The sequence below is a fragment of the Entelurus aequoreus genome, linkage group LG24 (genome assembly GCF_033978785.1).
Source record: "Entelurus aequoreus isolate RoL-2023_Sb linkage group LG24, RoL_Eaeq_v1.1, whole genome shotgun sequence".
NCBI classification, from domain to species: Eukaryota; Metazoa; Chordata; class Actinopteri; order Syngnathiformes; family Syngnathidae; genus Entelurus; species Entelurus aequoreus.
Genome location: NC_084754.1, coordinates 38,215,413 through 38,235,412, shown reverse-complemented (window position 1 = coordinate 38,235,412; position 20,000 = coordinate 38,215,413). Strand labels below are relative to the sequence as shown.

The 20,000-nt window shown below is 37.7% G+C and overlaps 1 protein-coding gene across 1 annotated transcript in view; it reads right to left on the bottom strand.

Annotated features, from left to right (window-relative positions):
- Positions 1-20,000, bottom strand: part of LOC133641709 (A disintegrin and metalloproteinase with thrombospondin motifs 20) — a 409,743-nt gene that overhangs the window by 50,303 nt on the left and 339,440 nt on the right. The gene's annotated exons all lie outside the window — the stretch shown is intronic.

Sequence of the window (20,000 nt, the reverse complement as noted above, 5' to 3'; positions counted from 1 at the left end):
CACGCGAGACCTCAGCAATTCCCGTTCAGCCCGGTGATGAACTCCACTAGCTACGTTTTGCCTTTTTATGACGAAGCTCGCAAAAACTTGGGTAAAGTCACACGAGATGTCATCGAATCTTGAGAGACTTCAGTTCAGCGAGCAATCGTAACTTCAACCCGACAAGTTTGTTTAGATCTGTTTGCTTGTGCCATACCAGTGGTGTGCAACTGTAACCATAGAAACCAGAACGGGAGTGCAACATTGGACAGCGTCATCACACAAAAATATTACGTAATTCCATGTAACACCTATAAAACACCACTAGGTGGCACCTCAAGTTACAGTAGAACCTTGACTTACAAACATAAATATAATTCAATTCACTTCACAAACCACTCTTGTACAAACTTTTTTAATTTCCGAACCAGAGACCGAATAAAAATATGCCTTTGGTGTACGAATCTACCCACTGTGTGCCTCGCAGTGCAGCCATTTTGTGCCCGGCAGCACAGCCCTGGTGGGTGGGCTGATTGATTCTGTGTTGTTTTTCTTGTTTTTTAGCCTTTCTACAACACTTTTCTAGTTTTGCTAGCTCAATATGAGTCCAAAGAAAGCAATGGGTAAGCGGTGTGTGATTTGAAACATTCAGGAAGTATCCACAGCGTTGTCGACACTGCCTTCTCCCCCTCCCTTCTGCTGCATGCAAAGTAAAGTAAAGTATATATATATATATATATATGTATATATATATATATATATATATATATATATATATATATATATACATATATATATATATACATATATGTATATAAAAATTGTGATTTCAAACTGAGTGCACCACAGGACTAGTGATAGTGTGTGCGTGTCGGCAGGGTGGCTGTATAGAAGGACAGTTCAGCTAGCTGTTGTTTACACTTTGTTATTGAATACAAAATGGATTCATCACCCGATTGTTATGTTTGATAAACAGTAGCACTTTATATGTTGTTTACATTGTACAAACTTTTACTGAGAGGTGGAGTTTAGTTAGCTTGGAACCAATTATTCCTGTTTACATTTGTTTCTTATGGAGAATTTGCTTTATTATACAAACATTTCTATTAATTAACCCTGTTCAAAAGTTAGTTTCGTAAATCGAGGTATTAGAAAAAAAATGTAGACTTCATTTTAGACTCCTCACCAAGCAAGTCAGAGCTTTTCTTCCTGTCACTTACTGATAGCAACCAAAAAAGGGTAAAATGAGCGGTTGTTTTTTGTATTTTACTACACTGCAAATTGTTTGCCAATTGCCTAGAAATGTCCCTCGTTTTAAGAGCTTTTTACTCTTTTTCAGTCATAGACTTTACATCATAATCTTAATTTGTAGCATTATATTCTGGCCATTTTAGTTTAAAAATGTTAAAATAACTATTCAAATAGGATATTTTGGTTGTCACCACATAGAAAACAATCTTGTTTAAAGATTCTGCAACATGTCAAAGATGCTTCGTTTAACAATTATTGATGATAATGCTTGTTTGCAGAAAAAAATACGTATTTCTATCTTAAAAGTCATGCTCAGTTCTAGATACACAAATCTTAATTCAGGACATTTTATCATGTAAAATTAACAAACTGCATGGACAAATAATTTCACTAGTTTTTAATATTTTTTTTCCTGAAATCTACTCTATTTATCTCTGATATTACTAACGGAATTACTAAGCTCTATTACAACGGAAAGTAGCCAGCTCTTTTGAATCTTTTCACCGGATCGTGTTACCTCTGCTTCATAAAGAGATTGCATGGCGGTCATATCTTCTTGTCAACAAACGGGGTATTGTTTGGATGGCAAGTTTGTAACTTCAACCATTCAATATTCCCATTGGATCAATTGTACCAAGTAAAATGACCAAGCTGCATGGACAGATCATTACACTAGTTCAGGGGTCGGCAACCTTTACCACTCAAAGAGCCATTTTGGCAAGTTTCACAAATTAAAGAAAATAATGGGAGCCACAAAAAAAATTAAAATTAAAAACACCAAATACAAAGCTTAAACGCTTTGTGCTATGTTAACCAGGGGTCTCCGACACACGCACTGGCAAGTGGGGGTCGGCAAGTATGTAGCTGAGCCGCATCAGAGTGGTCAAAGAGCCGCATGCGGCTCCGGAGCCGCGGGTTGCCGACCCCTGCACTAGTTGTTTCCTGAAATCTACTCTATTTATCTCTGATTTTGGAAACGTGAATTTCAAATATTTATGTTTTTTTTTCCCCAGCTCTGGAAAAAGTAGAGGTCATCTTTTATCCACCGTGGACTTATTTTCTGATCAATATCAAATCATCGACATCATTCGCAGTCTTTTCCACGTACAATAAACTTCATTTTTAGACTCCTCTACAAGCAAGTCATAGCTTTTCTTCCTGTCACTTACTCACAGCAGCCAAGAAATGTTAGAATGAGCGGTTGTTGTTTATATTTTACTACACTGCCAATTCTTTGCCAAGATTAAACATGTTATTTCTAGTAATGTCCCTCGTTTTAAGAGCTTTTTAGTTATTTTCAGTCATTGACTTTAGATCAGGGGTGTCAAACGTACGGCCCGTGGGCCGGATCAGGCCCGCGGACAGGTTTTATCCGGCCCGCGGGATGAGTTTGCTAAGTATAAAAATGAACCAACATTTTTGAATGAAAGAAACTGCTGTTCTAAATGTGTCCACTAGATGTCACAATAGCAATTATTTGCATCTTTGTAGATTATGCTACATATGTAATAAAATAAAATAAACCACATGATGTTAGTGCACCAGTTAAGGAAAATGAGCAAACTTGCATGAATGACATCCTGTAATTTGATTTTGATATAATTTTTTTATCGTAATAGATTGAAAATTAACACCAATGAGTTGACTGATGAACATTATCACATAATGTATTCAGAAAATATAAATAACGACAAATAAAGATAGAATACTATTAACCGCAACATGTAAGTGTAAAAAAAAAAACAACAACATTATGATTTGTACATTTTCTGAATTTTCTTGTTCTATTTTTAAACAAAGAAAACAATCTGAACTTGTCTTTATTTTTAAGTTATCGTGCCGTGATTTTACCTGTCCGGCCCACCTGGGAGTAGATTTTTCTCCATGTGGCCCCCGATCTAAAATGAGTTTGACACCCCTGCTTTAGATCATAATCTTAATTTTTAGCATTATATTCTGGCCATTTTAGTTTAAAAATGTTAAAATAACTATTCAAGTAGGATATTTTGGTTGTCACCACATAGAAAACAATCTTGTTTAAAGATTATGCAACATCTCAAAGATGGTTAATTTAACAATTATTGATGATAATGCTTGTTTGCAGAAAAAAATACTTATTTCTATCTTAAAAGTCATGCTAATTTCTAGATACACAAATCCTAAAATTAAATTAAAATGAACAAACTGCAAGGACAGATAATTTCACTAGTTTTTAATATTTTTTCCCTGAAATCTACTCTATTTATCTCTGATATTACTAACGGAATTACTAACCGATATAACAACGGAAAGTAGCCAGCTCTTTTGAATCTTTTCACCGGATCGTGTTACCTCTGCTTTATAAAGAGATTGCATGTACGTCATATCTTCTTGTCAACAAACGGGGTATTGTTTGGATGGCAAGTTTGTAACTTCAACCATTCAATATTCCCATTGTGTCAATTGTACCAAGTAAAATGACCAAGCTGCATGGACAGATCATTTCACTACTCTACTCTATTTATCTCTGATATTGGAAATGTGAATTTCAAATATTTATGTATTTTTTTTCCCAGCTCTGGAAAAAGTAGAGGTTATCTTTTATCCACCGTGGACTTCTTTCCTGATCAATATCAAATCATCGACATCATTCGCAGTCTTTTCCACGTACAAAAAACTTCCTTTTTAGACTCCTCTACAAGCAAGTCATAGCTTTTCTTCCTGTCACTTACTCACAGCAGCCAAGAAATGTTAGAATGAGCGGTTGTTGTTTATATTTTACTACACTGCCAATTCTTTGCCAAGATTAAACATGTTATTTCTAGTAATGTCCCTCGTTTTAAGAGCTTTTTACTTATTTTCAGTCATTGACTTTAGATCATAATCTTAATTTTTAGCATTATATTCTGGCCATTTTAGTTTAAAAATGTTAAAATAACTATTCAAGTAGGATATTTTGGTTGTCACCACATAGAAAACAATCTTGTTTAAAGATTATGCAACATCTCAAAGATGGTTAATTTAACAATTATTGATGATAATGCTTGTTTGCAGAAAAAAATACTTATTTCTATCTTAAAAGTCGTGCTAATTTCTAGATACACAAATCCTAAAATTAAATTAAAATGAACAAACTGCAAGGACAGATAATTTCACTAGTTTTTAATATTTTTTTCCTGAAATCTACTCTATTTATCTCTGATATTACTAACGGAATTACTAACCGATATAACAACGGAAAGTAGCCAGCTCTTTTGAATCTTTTCACCGGATCGTGTTACCTCTGCTTCATAAAGAGATTGCATGTACGTCCATGGCGGTCATATCTTCTTGTCAACAAACAGGGTATTGTTTGGATGGCAAGTTTGTAACTTCAACCATTCAATATTCCCATTGTGTCAATTGTACCAAGTAAAATGACCAAGCTGCATGGACAGATCATTTCACTACTCTACTCTATTTATCTCTGATATTGGAAATGTGAATTTCAAATATTTATGTATTTTTTTTCCCAGCTCTGGAAAAAGTAGAGGTTATCTTTTATCCACCGTGGACTTCTTTCCTGATCAATATCAAATCATCGAAATCATTCGCAGTCTTTTCCGCGTACGATATTTGGATCCAAAACAAGCGGACGCCGCTTCCTCGCCGCATTTCACGGCCGAGCGATTCCACTCCAAACATCTCCGCTCAACAACCCAAAATGGAAGGCTCACGCCCATGGAATGCTGGCTGGGCTATACAACCTGTAAACAAACCAATTACTGAGCGAGGGGGGCCTCCTGTCAACTGGATAGGCCCAAACATGGACGTATGGCGGCGAGACCGTCATCTGGTACCAATAAGGAACCGTGAAGAACTTCAACAACGCGAGCGGGAGAGTGGGAGGGAGGGGGGGCGGAGACAAAGCAGCTATAGGATGAAAGCACTATTTCAGAGATGGCAGACAACAAGCAATTAGGGTGTCATCTATTTTTCGCTGAAGCCAAACTGGCACAAGACTGGCATATTTTCCAGTCCAGATGATGGACATAATATGGCATTGTCCTGCTAATGATGACCTCACTTTGTTGCATAACAGGACACTCACGGAAAAGGAAAAGCAGGACCTTAACTCTAAGGGTTTTTTTTTTGTTCCCCCCCCAGCTTGACACTGCAGACACATGCAAGGCACACATTGTAATTAGCGAGGCATTTTAAAGACAGGGCGGCCTCGGCTGACGCACAAACATCAAAGGTGCGTTCACATGCACGCTGAAAAAAGAAGATAACTCCCTCCGCCACCTCGCTTTTTTGTGTGGTTTTTTTTTTTTTTCCCCTCAAAGGGTTTGTGTTGAGGAGTCGGCCCCTCCTCGGGGGCTGTAGAAGAGGCACGGAGGAAGGAAATCGCAGCCATACGGGCTACGCTCCCCTGGCTGAACTTTATCAGAGGGGTGGGGGGGGGGGAGAAAAAAAGTAAAGTGCTCCTCCCTCGCTTCGTATGTCAGTCCTTGAGGAGAGCTGGCACAGCGCAGCAGGCTTGTGCCTTGCAGACAAAGATGAGGGCAGATACAAGACTGACTGGACTCGACAGGTAGGAATATACTCTATTATTACTATCATAGATGTGTGTTGTCACATTTGGGACTACTTAAGATGTACGCTGCGGTTATTACTAGAGATGTCCGATAATGGCTTTTTTGCCGATATCCGATATTGTCCAACTCTTAATTACTGATTCCGATATCAACCGATACCGATTTATACAGTCGTGGAATTAACACATTATCATGCCTAATTTTGTTGTGATGCCCGGCTGGATGCATTAAACAATGTAACAAGGTGTTCCAAAATAAAACAACTCAAGTTATGGAAAAAAAAATGCCAACATGGCACTGCCATATTTATTATTGAAGTCACAAAGTGCTTTTTTTTTTTAAATATGCCTCAAAACAGCAGCTTGGAATTTGGGACATGCTCTCCTTGAGAGAGCATGAGGAGGTTGAGGTGGGCGGGGTTGAGGTAGCGGGGGGATGTATATCGTAGCGTCCCGGAAGAGTTAGTGCTGCAAGGGGTTCTGGGTATGTGTGCTGTTGTGTTTATGTTGTGTCTATACTCCTTCAAAACCGCACTAAAAGAACACCTCCAGGCAACTTCAACCCTAAACTAACACCCTCCCCCCTCCACATCCCACCTCCCCGGATTGTACACTACCGTTCAAAAGTTTGGGGTCACATTGAAATGTCCTTATTTTTGAAGGAAAAGCACTGTACTTTTCAATGAAGATAACTTTAAACTAGTCTTAACTTTAAAGAAATACACTCTATACATTGCTAATGTGGTAAATGACTATTCTAGCTGCAAATGTCTGGTTTTTGGTGCAATATCTACATAGGTGTATAGAGGCCCATTTCCAGCAACTATCACTCCAGTGTTCTAATGGTACAATGTGTTTGCTCATTGGCTCAGAAGGCTAATTGATGATTAGAAAACCCTTGTGCAATCATGTTCACACATCTGAAAACATTTTAGCTCGTTACAGAAGCTACAAAACTGACCTTCCTTTGAGCAGATTGAGTTTCTGGAGCATCACATTTGTGGGGTCAATTAAACGCTCAAAATGGCCAGAAAAAGAGAACTTTCATCTGAAACTCGACAGTCTATTCTTGTTCTTAGAAATGAAGGCTATTCCACAAAATTGTTTGGGTGACCCCAAACTTTTGAACCGTAGTGTAAATAATCAAATGTATATACCGTAATTTCCGGACTATAAGCCGCACCTGACTATAAGCCGCACCAGCTAAATTTAGGGGAAAATACAGATTGCTCCATATATAAGCCGCACCCGACTATAAGCCGCAGGGTTTTGATGTGTAATTACCGTAGTATATAGGGGTTCCTGCTACCACGGAGGGGATTGTCGGGACAGAGATGACTGTTTGGGAACGCAAAGCGTCCCATTTATTAACAATAAATCTTTCAATCATTCAATCAAACTTTCACATCTTTGACATGGCGAACAGCATTCGAGCAGAGTACAAACAATACAACGGTGCAAAGTAATACAAAGTGCTCGCCTGTACGTTATCAAAATAACCAGCCTACCGGTATATGAAAAGTCAGTCTTTAATCATTGTGTCATCGTCTTCCTCCTGCGTACTAAAACCACCGAAATCCTCTTTGTCGGTGTCGGAGAAGAACAGGCCGTAAATAAGCCGCACCCTTGTATAAGCCGCAGGGACCAGAACGAGGGGAAAAAGTAGCGGCTTATAGTCCGGAAATAACGGTAATTGTTCTTATGCTTTCTGAACTCACTATGTTCACTGCTCGCTGTACATATCCTACCAAGTCAGACCTACACTGTTTCAATGTCCATTTCTCTGATGATGCAATTGTTGATGACTGAAGTGCTGATATCAACCCTCCACATCCCACCCCCCAAATTGTAAATGATGTAAATAATTCAATGTATAGACTCTGATGATTAACTTATGTGATGACTGTATTATGCTGATAGTATATATTTGTACCATGAATTGATTTACTTGGACCCCGATTTAAACAAGTTGAAAAACGTATTCGGGTGTTACCATTTAGTGGTCAATTGTACAGAATATGTACTGTACTGTGCAATCTACTAATAAAAGTTTCAATAAATCAATCAATGTTACAGTGCGGATGTTCTCCCGAAATGTGTTTGTCATTCTTGTTTGGTGTGGGTTCAAGGTGTGGCGCATACCGTATTTTTCGGAGTATAAGTCGCTCCGGAGTATAAGTCGCACCGGCCGAAAATGCATAATAAAGAAGGAAAAAAACATATATAAGTCGCATTGGAGTATAAGTCGCATTTTTTGGGGAAATGTATTTGATAAAAGCCAACACCAAGAATAGACATTTGAAAGGCAATTTAAAATAAATAAAGAATAGTAAACAACAGGCTGAATAAGTGTACGTTATATGAGGCATAAATAACCAACTGAGAACGTGCCTGGTATGTTAATGTAACATATTATGGTAAGAGTCATTCAAATAACTATAACATATAGAACATGCTATACGTTTACCAAACAATCTGTCACTCCTAATCGCTAAATCCCATGAAATCTTATACGTCTAGTCTCTTATGTGAATGAGCTAAATAATAGTATTTGATATTTTGCGGTAATGTGTTAATAATTTCACACATAAGTCGCTCCTGAGTATAAATCGCACCCCACGCCAAACTATGAAAAAAACTGCAACTTATAGTGCGAAAAATACGGTATTTGTTTATACGGCCACCCTCAGTGTGACCTGTATGGCTGTTGACCAAGTATGCCTTGCATTTACTTGTGTGTGTGAAGAGCCGTAGATATTATGTGACTGGGCTGGCACGCAAAGGCAGTGCCTTTAAGGCACGCCCCCAATATTGTTGTCTGGGTGGAAATCGGGAGAAATTCGGGAGAATGGTTGCCCCGGGAGATTTTGGGGAGGGGCACTGAAATTCGGGAGTCTCCCGGGAAAATCGGGAGGGTTGGCAAGTATGACTGGGAGACGCAACTGCTCTGTACTTCTCCCTACGTCCGTGTACCACTCCGTACAGCGGCATTTTAAAAAATCATACATTTTACTTTTTGAAACCGATACCGATAATTTCCGATATTACATTTTAATAATAATATTATGGGACATCTCTAGTTATTGCGGAGAATGAAACACTCTTGTGACACTTTTGCCTTCCCACGTTGTCGCGGCAATTAATTTCACATGATTAGCACAGTTCAATCCACTGTAATCCAGAGGAGGAGGAGGAGTGAAGGGGGGAGATTATGCAAGGATTAAAATGGAATCATCCAATTTGCATAAATGAGTCAAGCCAAGGAAAACAGCTTTTAGAAGTTATTTTTCCCCCCTCTCTCTCTCTCTCTCTCTCTCTCTCTCTCTCTTCTGCTTCTGGAAAGAAATGCAGCTGCACATAATGGAGCGAGAAGCTCCGGGATGAGCGACATTCCTCCTTTGACAGTTTCACGGCAGCGCAGCAAATCACATAATTGAGTGCGAAACCACTTCATTTACAAACTGTTAACAGCTCATCACAAAACTCCTGATGTTATTTACAGTGTTCTGAACGTTTAAAAGTAATTATAGTTACTCGTTACTTGACCAAAAAAGTAATTGCATTACTAACGGGATTACTCTTTAATAAATGTAAATAAATACTAGGGAAAGTAATTAGCTTTAGCAGTTAGCAGTGGCTTTGACGCCAGCTCTTTTGAGTCTTTTCAGCAGGTTGTGCTACCTTGAATGTACTTCCATGGCGGTCATATCTTCTTGTCAACAAACGGGGTATTGTTTGGAAGGCAATTTTTTTTCACTTAAGTCATTGCTTTGTTGTTCAGTATTCACATTATGGAAACAATCTTGTTTAAAGACGTTATCATGGACGCCCCTGCTTATTTCAGCAAGACAATGCCAAGCCACGTGTTACAACAGCGTGGCTTCGTAATAAAAGAGTGCGGGTACTAGACTGGCCTGCCTGTAGTCTAGACCTGTCTCCCATTGAAAATGTGTGGCGTATTATAAAGCGTAAAATAGCACAACGGAGACCGTTGAACAACTTAAGCTGTACATCAAGCAAGAATGGGAAAGAATTCCACCTGAAAAGCTTCAAAAATGTGTCTCCTCAGTTCCCAAACGTTTACTGAGTGTTGTTAAAAGGAAAGGCCATGTAACACAGTGGTAAAAAATGCCCCTGTGACAACTTTTTTGCAATGTGTTGCTGCCATTAAATTCTAACTTCATGATTATTTGCCCAAAAAAATGTAGTTTCCCAGTTTGAACATTAAGTATCTTGTCTTTGCAGTCTATTCAATTGAATATAAGTTGAAAAGGATTTGCAAATCATTGTATTCTGTTTTTATTTATCATTTACACAATGTGCCAACTTCACTCGTTTTGAGTTTTGTACTTCCATGGGGGTCATATCTTCTTGTCAACAAACGGGGTATTGTTTGGATGGCAAGTTTGTAACTTCAATCACTGATTTGTTGTTCAGTATTCCCATTGTGTATGTATGTTGTTGTCTGGTGTGTCACAGTGTGCACTGCAAAAACTGAAATCTAAGCAAGATTGAATATCTCAAATAAGGGTGATATTTGCTTATTTTCTGTCTGATAAGATAATTCTTCTCACTAAGCAGATTTTATGTTAGAGTGTTTTACTTGTTTTAAGTGTTTTGGTCCTAAATGATCTCAGTAAGATATTACCGCTTGTTGCTGAGATTTGATGACCTATATTGAGTAAAACATGCTTGAAACGAGAATATCAACTGTTGCAAAGCTGTGTCATCAACACTCACAAGTATAAAACTACTTTTTCAAAGTAATAATTTCTTATTTCAAGCATTAAATAAAAAATCATAACTTTGACACAATTGTGTCTCATAATTAAAACAGATAACAGCCAAATGGACTTTGCAGTTTTATTTTCAATGAAACAATAGAAAACACGTACTCATATAGTAGTACTGTCATGTCTGTTCATGTTTTTGTTTTGGCCATGTGTTTGTTTTTTGGACTCTTTTTAGTTCCTGGTTGCACTTCCTTGTTTGGTTTGGTTTCCATGGTCACCCATTAGTTTTCACCTGTCATGTCACGCACCTGTTTCACGTTTTGAGTCACGCACCTGTTGTTAATCATGTCTGTTATTTAAGTCTTTCTTTCTGTTCACTCGTTCTGCGTTCATTGTCTTTATGTCACACCTGTTCATGGCTCTTGCTGACTAAGTAAGTCATAGTTCATGTCATTGCTTCTGCTAATAGCAGCTTCTTTTGTGTTTTAGGCACGCTTGCCTTTTTTTTGTTTATTGTTTGCATTTGTAAAAGTTTGAGTGATTTATGTTTACGCTGTCGTCCGGAGCCGTCTTTGCATGGGAAGTACAACCCCGCGGCCAGCTGCGACCCCCCCACGTGACAAGTACAGTTGGCACAGTACAGCAAACTGACAGTTAATAGGCTCCCAGCCTGTGGATTGTCTCCCTGACCACCTGAGGGCACCAGAGACGGTGGATGCTTTTAAAAAAGGCTTAAAAACCCTTCTTTTTTTAAATAAAGCCTTTTTTTTTTTTTTAGATATATGCATACTAGTTCTAGCTGTTCTAGTTTTTATTTGTATTTATTTTTTATTATGTTTTTATTTTTATTTTATTTTTTTTATTTATTTTTTTTTTTTAATACACTGTAGCACTTTGAGATATACCTGTGTGTATATATATATATATATATATATATATATATATATATATATATATATATATATATATATATATATATATATAATGTATATATATATATTTCTTGCGCACTAATTGACTGGAAGTGCACGCACTTGGCGCGATGATGTCATGTTATCGATAGGAAAATGCAAGAAATGTAATGCCGAGCGCATATCATTATGTCAAGATAATGGTACACTAACAGTTACTTAATTTAAGAATATTTTTCAACATATTGAGAAAAAAGGTCTCATATTGTTTTTTTCTATCAAGAAAAGTGCACTTGTTATTAGTGAGAATTTACTTATTTTAAGGTATTTTGGGGTTCATTGAGGTTAGCTAATTTTACTTGTTTTGGAAAGTCTTGACAAGTCAAATTTTCTTGTTCTATTGGCAGATAATTTTGCTTAGTTCAAATAAAGTACCTCTAATTTTTGTACGTTTTTTTTCTTGTTTTTGAACACTGACTTTTTGCAGTGTGATGATGCCTCTTCTTGTTTGGTATCAAGTTAATTTTAGTGCGATACTGCTTGTTGCTTTCACCAGTAAAAAGATATTTCCTGCATTGAACTTGCTGCACTTGTGACGCCGTCTTGTTGTCGACATCAAACCACATCAAAAGTGGCGTGCCACGTTACATCAAGCTATCAATCGCTAACAGCCTAAAATGTATTTATTATATTACTCGTTACTAGTAAAATAACGAGTATTTATTATATAACACCGTTATTACGAACACTAGTTAATTAACGCTAATAGATTTTTTTTTGTTTCCTAAAAGGGGGATGTCTTTGAAGTACCCAGAGAGGAACCTGCCTCACCAGGTAAGCCAAAGTTAAGCGTAAGACGCAGCAAGGTAAATGATCTGGACACATTTGTTACTGGATACTAATACCAAAACCTTGGAGACTTTGTATCTATAATGATTTAATACTTGTTTGTATCGACAAATGTCATATTTTACAGTAGACTGCAGTATTGTCCAATCAAGGAAGCCTATTACATATGTCTAACTTGTTTGCTATTGTGCGCTTAGCTGTTGTGTAACCGCTAGCTCCTAAGTAGCCTATAGCCGACCATGTTTACCTTTTGTAAATGAAAACACAAGAAAAGATCAAACTCGTGTGCTTATTAGGGGACTTTTGAACTGCTTTTGTCGGAAATTCCAGATGCAAGTCGATATCTGTCACTTGTTTTATTTGCTGATATCGGATCGGGACACCCCGAGTTAGAACCAATACATTGGTATAAATTAAGCTAGTTCAGGTGGGGGTTATGCGATTTAAAAAAAGTGTTTTAAATTAATTAATCTTATGGAAATATGGTAGAATGTTGCATTTTTTTTTAAAATCCCATCTTCGAAAGGGAAAATATTTTGTACAACACTAATTTTTCATTCTCTTGTTGTACATTTCCTATGAAATTGTGAAAAATTATGATCGTTCAAATCTCTGCGCTGCTGACCTGTCTCCGCTCGGGATGGTCTCCTGCTGGCCTCTTGCTGGCCCCACTATGGACTGGATTCTCACTATTATGTTAGATCCACTATGGACTAGAGTCTAGTCCATAGTGGATCTAACATAATAGTGTGAGTGTCTAGTGACTAGACTCTCACACTATTATGTTAGATCCACTATGGACTGGACTCTCACACTATTATGTTAGATCCACTATGGACTGGACTCTCACTATTATGTTAGATCCACTATGGACTGGACTCTCACTATTATGTTAGATCCACTATGGACTGGACTCTCACTATTATGTTAGATCCACTACGGACTGGACTCTCACACTATTATGCTAGATTCACTATGGACTGGACTCTCACTATTATGTTAGATCCACTATGGACTGGACTCTCACTATTATGTTAGATCCACTATGGACTGGACTCTCACTATTATGTTAGATCCACTATGGACTGGACTCTCACTATTATGTTAGATCCACTATGGACTGGACTCTCACTATTATGTTAGATCCACTACGGACTGGACTCTCAAACTATTATTTTAGATCCATTATGGACTGGACTCTCACTATTATGTTAGATCCACTATGGACTGGACTCTCACTATTATGTTAGATCCACTACGGACTGGACTCTCAAACTGTTATTTTAGATCCATTATGGACTGGACTCTCACTATTATGTTAGATCCACTACGGACTGGACTCTCACACTATTATATTAGATCCACTGTGGACTGGACTCTCACACTATTATGTTAGATCCACTATGGACTGGACTCTCACACTATTATGTTAGATCCACTATGGACTGGACTTTCACACTATTATGTTAGATCCACTATGGACTGGACTCTCACACTATTATGCTAGATCCACTATGGACTGGACTCTCACACTATTATGTTAGATCCACTATGGACTGGACTCCCAAACTATTATGCTAGATCCACTATGGACTGGACTCTCACACTACTATGTTAGATCCACTATGGACTGGACTCTCACTATTATGCTAGATCCACTATGGCCTGGACTCTCACACTATTATGTTAGATCCACTATGGACTGGACTCTCACACTATTATGTTAGATCCACTATGGACTGGATTCTCACACTATTATGTTAGATCCACTATGGACTGGACTTTCACACTATTATGTTAGATCCACTATGGACTGGACTTTCACACTATTATGCTAGATCCACTATGGACTGGACTCTCACACTATTATGTTAGATCCACTATGGACTGGACTCTCACACTATTATGTTAGATCCACTATGGACTGGACTCCCAAACTATTATGCTAGATCCACTATGGACTGGACTCTCACACTACTATGTTAGATCCACTATGGACTGGACTCTCACTATTATGCTAGATCCACTATGGCCTGGACTCTCACACTATTATGTTAGATCCACTATGGACTGGACTCTCACACTATTATGTTAGATCCACTATGGACTGGATTCTCACACTATTATGTTAGATCCACTATGGACTGGACTTTCACACTATTATGTTAGATCCACTATGGACTGGACTTTCACACTATTATGTTAGATCCACTATGGACTGGACTCTCACACTATTATGTTAGATCCACTATGGACTGGATTCTCACACTATTATGTTAGATTCACTATGGACTGGACTTTCACACTATTATGTTAGATCCACTATGGACTGGACTCTCACACTATTATGTTAGATCCACTAAGGACTGGACTCTCACAATATTATGCTAGATCCACTATGGACTGGACTCTCACAATATTATGCTAGATCCACTATGGACTGGACTCTCACAATATTATGCTAGATCCACTATGGACTGGACTCTCACACTATTATGTTAGATCCACTATGGACTGGACTCTCACAATATTATGCTAGATCCACTATGGACTGGACTCTCACAATATTATGCTAGATCCACTATGGACTGGACTCTCACAATATTATGCTAGATCCACTATGGACTGGACTCTCACACTATTATGTTAGATCCACTAAGGACTGGACTCTCACAATATTATGCTAGATCCACTATGGACTGGACTCCCACAATATTATGCTAGATCCACTATGGACTGGACTCTCACAATATTATGCTAGATCCACTCGACGTCCATTGCATCGGTCGCCCTAGGGGGGGGGGTCCCACATCTGCAGTCCTCTCCAAGGTTTCTCATTGTCCCATTGGGTTGAGTTTTTCCGAGCCCTGATGTGGGATCTGAACCGAGGATGTCGTTGTGGCTTGTGCAGCCCTTTGAGACACTTGTGATTTAGGGCTAAATAAGTAAACATTGATTGATTGATTGATTGAAATATAATTGTACCTAACATATACATGTGTTGGGTTTAAAAACGCTTTGTCCGGTGTTTGTGTGTGCGCAGAACACAGGTCGCAGTTTTATTTGGTTGGCGTTCATATTTTGCGTGTTTGTAACAGTACTCAAGATCTAAAAATGGCTTCAATTTTCATGGTTATGCAGTTTGTTTCTATATTCAGCGACAATCTAGTAAAAACAGGCTTAATTTTGGCATTACTTGAACAGCCTTTGTTTTTTTTCCCTATTAAACATAAAATGCAAATCCAGAAAACTCAGTCATAGGCAATATGGTTCTCGTGAGAATAGTCTTTTTCAAAACTATTTCAAACCCTATGAGCATGGCATTTAGTTGACTTGACATCTCTAATATATTTTGTGTGTAGAACACAGGCCAGTTTTATTTGGATAACGTTGCTATTCCGTTTGTTTGTAAAAGTACTTGACATCACAACATGGGACAAAAATGGTTTCTCGAACCTTGATGAAGTTCTGCAGCGTTGTGGTTTCCTAGATTTTTCCTTCATAGATTTCCGTAGAATTATGTTTCAAATGTAATGCAATCAAATATATATATATACATATATTTTTTTTTTAAGTCGCTACGTAAAGTATGACAGAGTATTCCAATCGTTTTCATGTTGGTGAAGTGGATGTTTTGGAGGGCCATGATTAGTTTTTTGTACAATATCCAACTAAATCCTCCGCCTATTTTTACAAACCTTTTAAGATTGGGTGTGGTTGATTATCCAAAACATTCTGTGCAGACACAAATCAGAGTTTTATTCCATTTACGCTACATTTTAGTGTGTTTGTACAAAAACATGGACCAAAAATGTAATAGATTCCTTCAACGTTGATGAAGTTATGGAGTTTTTCTGTGTTCACCATAGGGTTGTACGGTATACTGGTACTAGTATAGTATCGCGGGACTAATGAATCAAAAACAGTACTATACTCTGTTTGAAAAGTACCGGTTCCCGGTACTGGTTTTACATGCAGAGGAGCATGTTTGGCAGCGCACAATCACAGAAAAGACAGAAAAGGGAGAACGGACACATTTTGGTCTAAAAAGTAAAGATAAAGGTGAAGTTATAACACTGAAACAGGAAGAGGTGCTTTAAGACATGGCTAACGTCCATTCGCAGTCTGCACTCTTTTAGCTACTTCTAAATCACTAATCCTCGCCTCCATGGCCACAAATAAAGTCAGTTTCTTACAAGTATCATTATCACTGCAGGGCAAGTAATAGCTAAACATGCTTCACTACACACCGTAGGAGGATACAATAGCTCACCGCTAACAGCAAGCTAGTACCCTGAATGTAAACAAACGACATGGTGGATCTACACCTGACATCCATTGTAATGATACCAAGTAAAATAGCATATCTAGTCGATACTAATATGATTACATCGATATTTTTTATCGTCACAAAATGTATTATTATGTTTATAAACTCAGGAAATATGTCCCTGGACACATGAGGACTTTGAATATGACCAATGTATGATCCTGTAACTACTTGGTATCGGATTGATATCTAAGCTTGTGGTATCATCCAAAACTAATGTTTAGTATTAAACAAGAGAAGAAATAGTGATTATTACATTTTAATAGAAGTGTAGATAGAACATGTTAAAACAGAAAATAACCAAATATTAAGATTAAATGAACAAGTGGATTAATACAAATGTTTTTACAGTTTGTCCATCATAATGTTGACAAAATAATAGGTGTATAAATGACACCATATGTTACTGCATATGTCAGCAGACTAATTAGGAGCCTTTGTTTGTTTACTTACTAATAAAAGACAAGTTGTCTAGTATGTTCACTATTTTATTTAAGGACAAACTTGCAATAATAAACATATGTTTAATGTACCCTCAGATTTGTTGTTAAAATAAAGCCAATTATGCCTTTTTATGTGGTCCCCACAAAAGTATCGAAATACATTTTGGTGCCGGTACCGGTACTAAAAATATTGGTATCGGGACAACACTAGTTCACCAGAGTTTGAACCAGTGTCGCCTTTTGTCTTAAAAAAAAAAGTACAATTGATGTAGTTTATTCACCCCGCTCCACTTTTTGCCTAAATAATTTAGTAACATTTTGTATCAAAAGTAATGACCGAGTTGATTGTTCTCGCTTTTTCATAACTGTTTTTTTTTTGGAAAGCTAGGATTTAAAAGGTTCCTTTGCTTTTTTTTGTATGTGTGTGTGTGCCGCCATGACAGAATGAGAAATGTGCTTGCACTGCAAAAAGTCAGTGTTCAAAAACAAGAAAAAAAAATACAAAAATTAGGGGTATTTTATTTTAACTAAGCAAAATTATCTGCCAATAGAACAATAACATTTGGCTTGTCAAGACTTTCCAAAACAAGTAAAATTAGCTAACCTCAATTAACCCATAAATACCTTAAAATAAGTATATTCTCACTAATAACAAGTGCACTTTTATTGGTAGAAAAAAAAGAGACCTTTTTGCTCAATATGTTGAAAAATATTCTTAAATGAAGTAAATGCTAGTGTCATTATCTTGACATAATGATATGCGCTCGGCATTACATTTCTTGAAACCAGCAAACTTATACTAAAAACTAGTTAATTTTTCTTAATGGAAAGGCAACATCTTGTTACTCTCGGGGTCTCCTAGCCGCTCAGGCAAATCATATTGTCTAAAAATGCATTTTTCCATGGATAACATGACATCATCGCGCCAAGTGCGTGCTCTTTCAGTCAATTAGTGCGCATATATACAGCCCGGCCCCCGGCCAAATTTTTTTAAATTGTAATTTTGAAGAATTTATCTGAATGTGCATGAACTATTTCTGTTCAAAATTGTTAGAAATGTCACATGTTAAATGTTTAAATATTAACTGTCAGTTTACTGTACTGTGCCAACTGTACTACTATATGAGTGCGTGTTTTCTATTGTTTCATTGAAAATAAAAAAGCAAAGTCCATTTGGCCGTCATCTTATTGGACTCTTTTGAAGAATCCTCCATCAAGCTGTAATATCTTACTGAGATCATTTAGGACCAAAACCCTTAAAGGCCTACTGAAACCCACTACTACCGACCACGCAGTCTGATAGTTTATATATCAATGATGAAATCTTAACATTATAACACATGCCAATACGGCCGGGTTAACTTATAAAGTGACATTTTAAATTTGCCGCTAAACTTCCGGTTCGAAACGCCTCTGAGGATGACGTATGCGCGTGACATAGACCGGCGAACACGGGTATGCCTTCCACATTGAAGCCAATACGAAAAAGCTCTGTTTTCATTTCATAATTCCACAGTATTCTGGACATCTGTGTTCGTGAATCTGTTGCAATCATGTTCATTGCATTATGGAGAAGGAAGCTGAGCAAGCAAAGAAGAAAGTTGTCGGTGCGAAATGGACGTATTTTTCGAACGTAGTCAGCAACAACAGTACACAGCCGGCGCTTCTTTGTTTACATTCCCGAAAGATGCAGTCAAGATGGAAGAACTCGGATAACAGAGACTCTAACCAGGAGGACTTTTGACTTCGATACACAGACGCCTGTAGAGAACTGGGACAACACAGACTCTTACCAGGATTACTTTGATTTGGATGACAAAGACGCAGATGTGCTACTGTGAGTATGCAGCTTTGGCTTCTAAACATTTGATCGCTTGACCGTATGTGCGCAACTTTTTTTTGCATATGTACGTAACTTTTTTAAAATATATAAGCTTTATGAACCTTGGGTTAGGTGAACGGTCTTTTGGGCTGAGTGATTGTGTGTGTTGATCAGGTGTTTGAATTGTATTGGCGTGTTCTTTGGAGCTAGGAGCTAGCATAGGAGCTAGGAGCTAGCATAACAAACACGCAGGTGTTTTTATGCAGGATTAATTTGTGGCATATTAAATATAAGCCTGGTTGTGTTGTGGCTAATAGAGTATATATATGTCTTGTGTTTATTTACTGTTGTAGTCATTCCCAGCTGAATATCAGGTCACCCCCGGCTCTCACAGCATCTTCCCTATCTGAATAGCTTCAACTCCCCACTAGTCCTTCACTTGCACTTTACTCATCCACAAATCTTTCATTCTCGCTCAAATTAATGGGGAAATTGTCGCTTTCTCGGTCCGAATCTCTCTCACTTCATGCGGCCATCATTGTAAACAATAGGGAACTTTGCGTATATGTTCAACTGACTACGTCACGCTACTTCCGGTAGGGGCAAGCCTTTTTTTTATCAGATACCAAAAGTTGCAATCTTTATCGTCGTTGTTCTATACTAAATCCTTTCAGCAAAAATATGGCAATATCGCGAAATGATCAAGTATGACACATAGAATAGATCTGCTATCCCCGTTTAAATAAAAAAATTTCATTTCAGTAGGCCTTTAAAACAAGTAAAACACTAACATAAAATCTGCTTAGTAAGAAGAATTATCTTATTAGACAGAAAATAAGCAAATATCACCCTTATTTGAGATATTTAATCTTACTTAGATTTCAGTTTTTGCAGTGTGAGGAGGGTAACTAAAAGCACACTTGTGTCCTTCGTCTCTTGTCTCTCTGCAGGATCAGCATGTCCTGGCTCCAAGATTCAAACCCGACAAGGACGGCTGATAAAGAGTCACAGAACGTTCCCAGTGTGTAAGTTAGGTTTGCAGGGAGAGTCCAAACAACACGCATGGTGGTAAGAATGTAGTCATAAGAAACCAGTCCCTTCCATGGTGATACCAACACAAGGTTAAT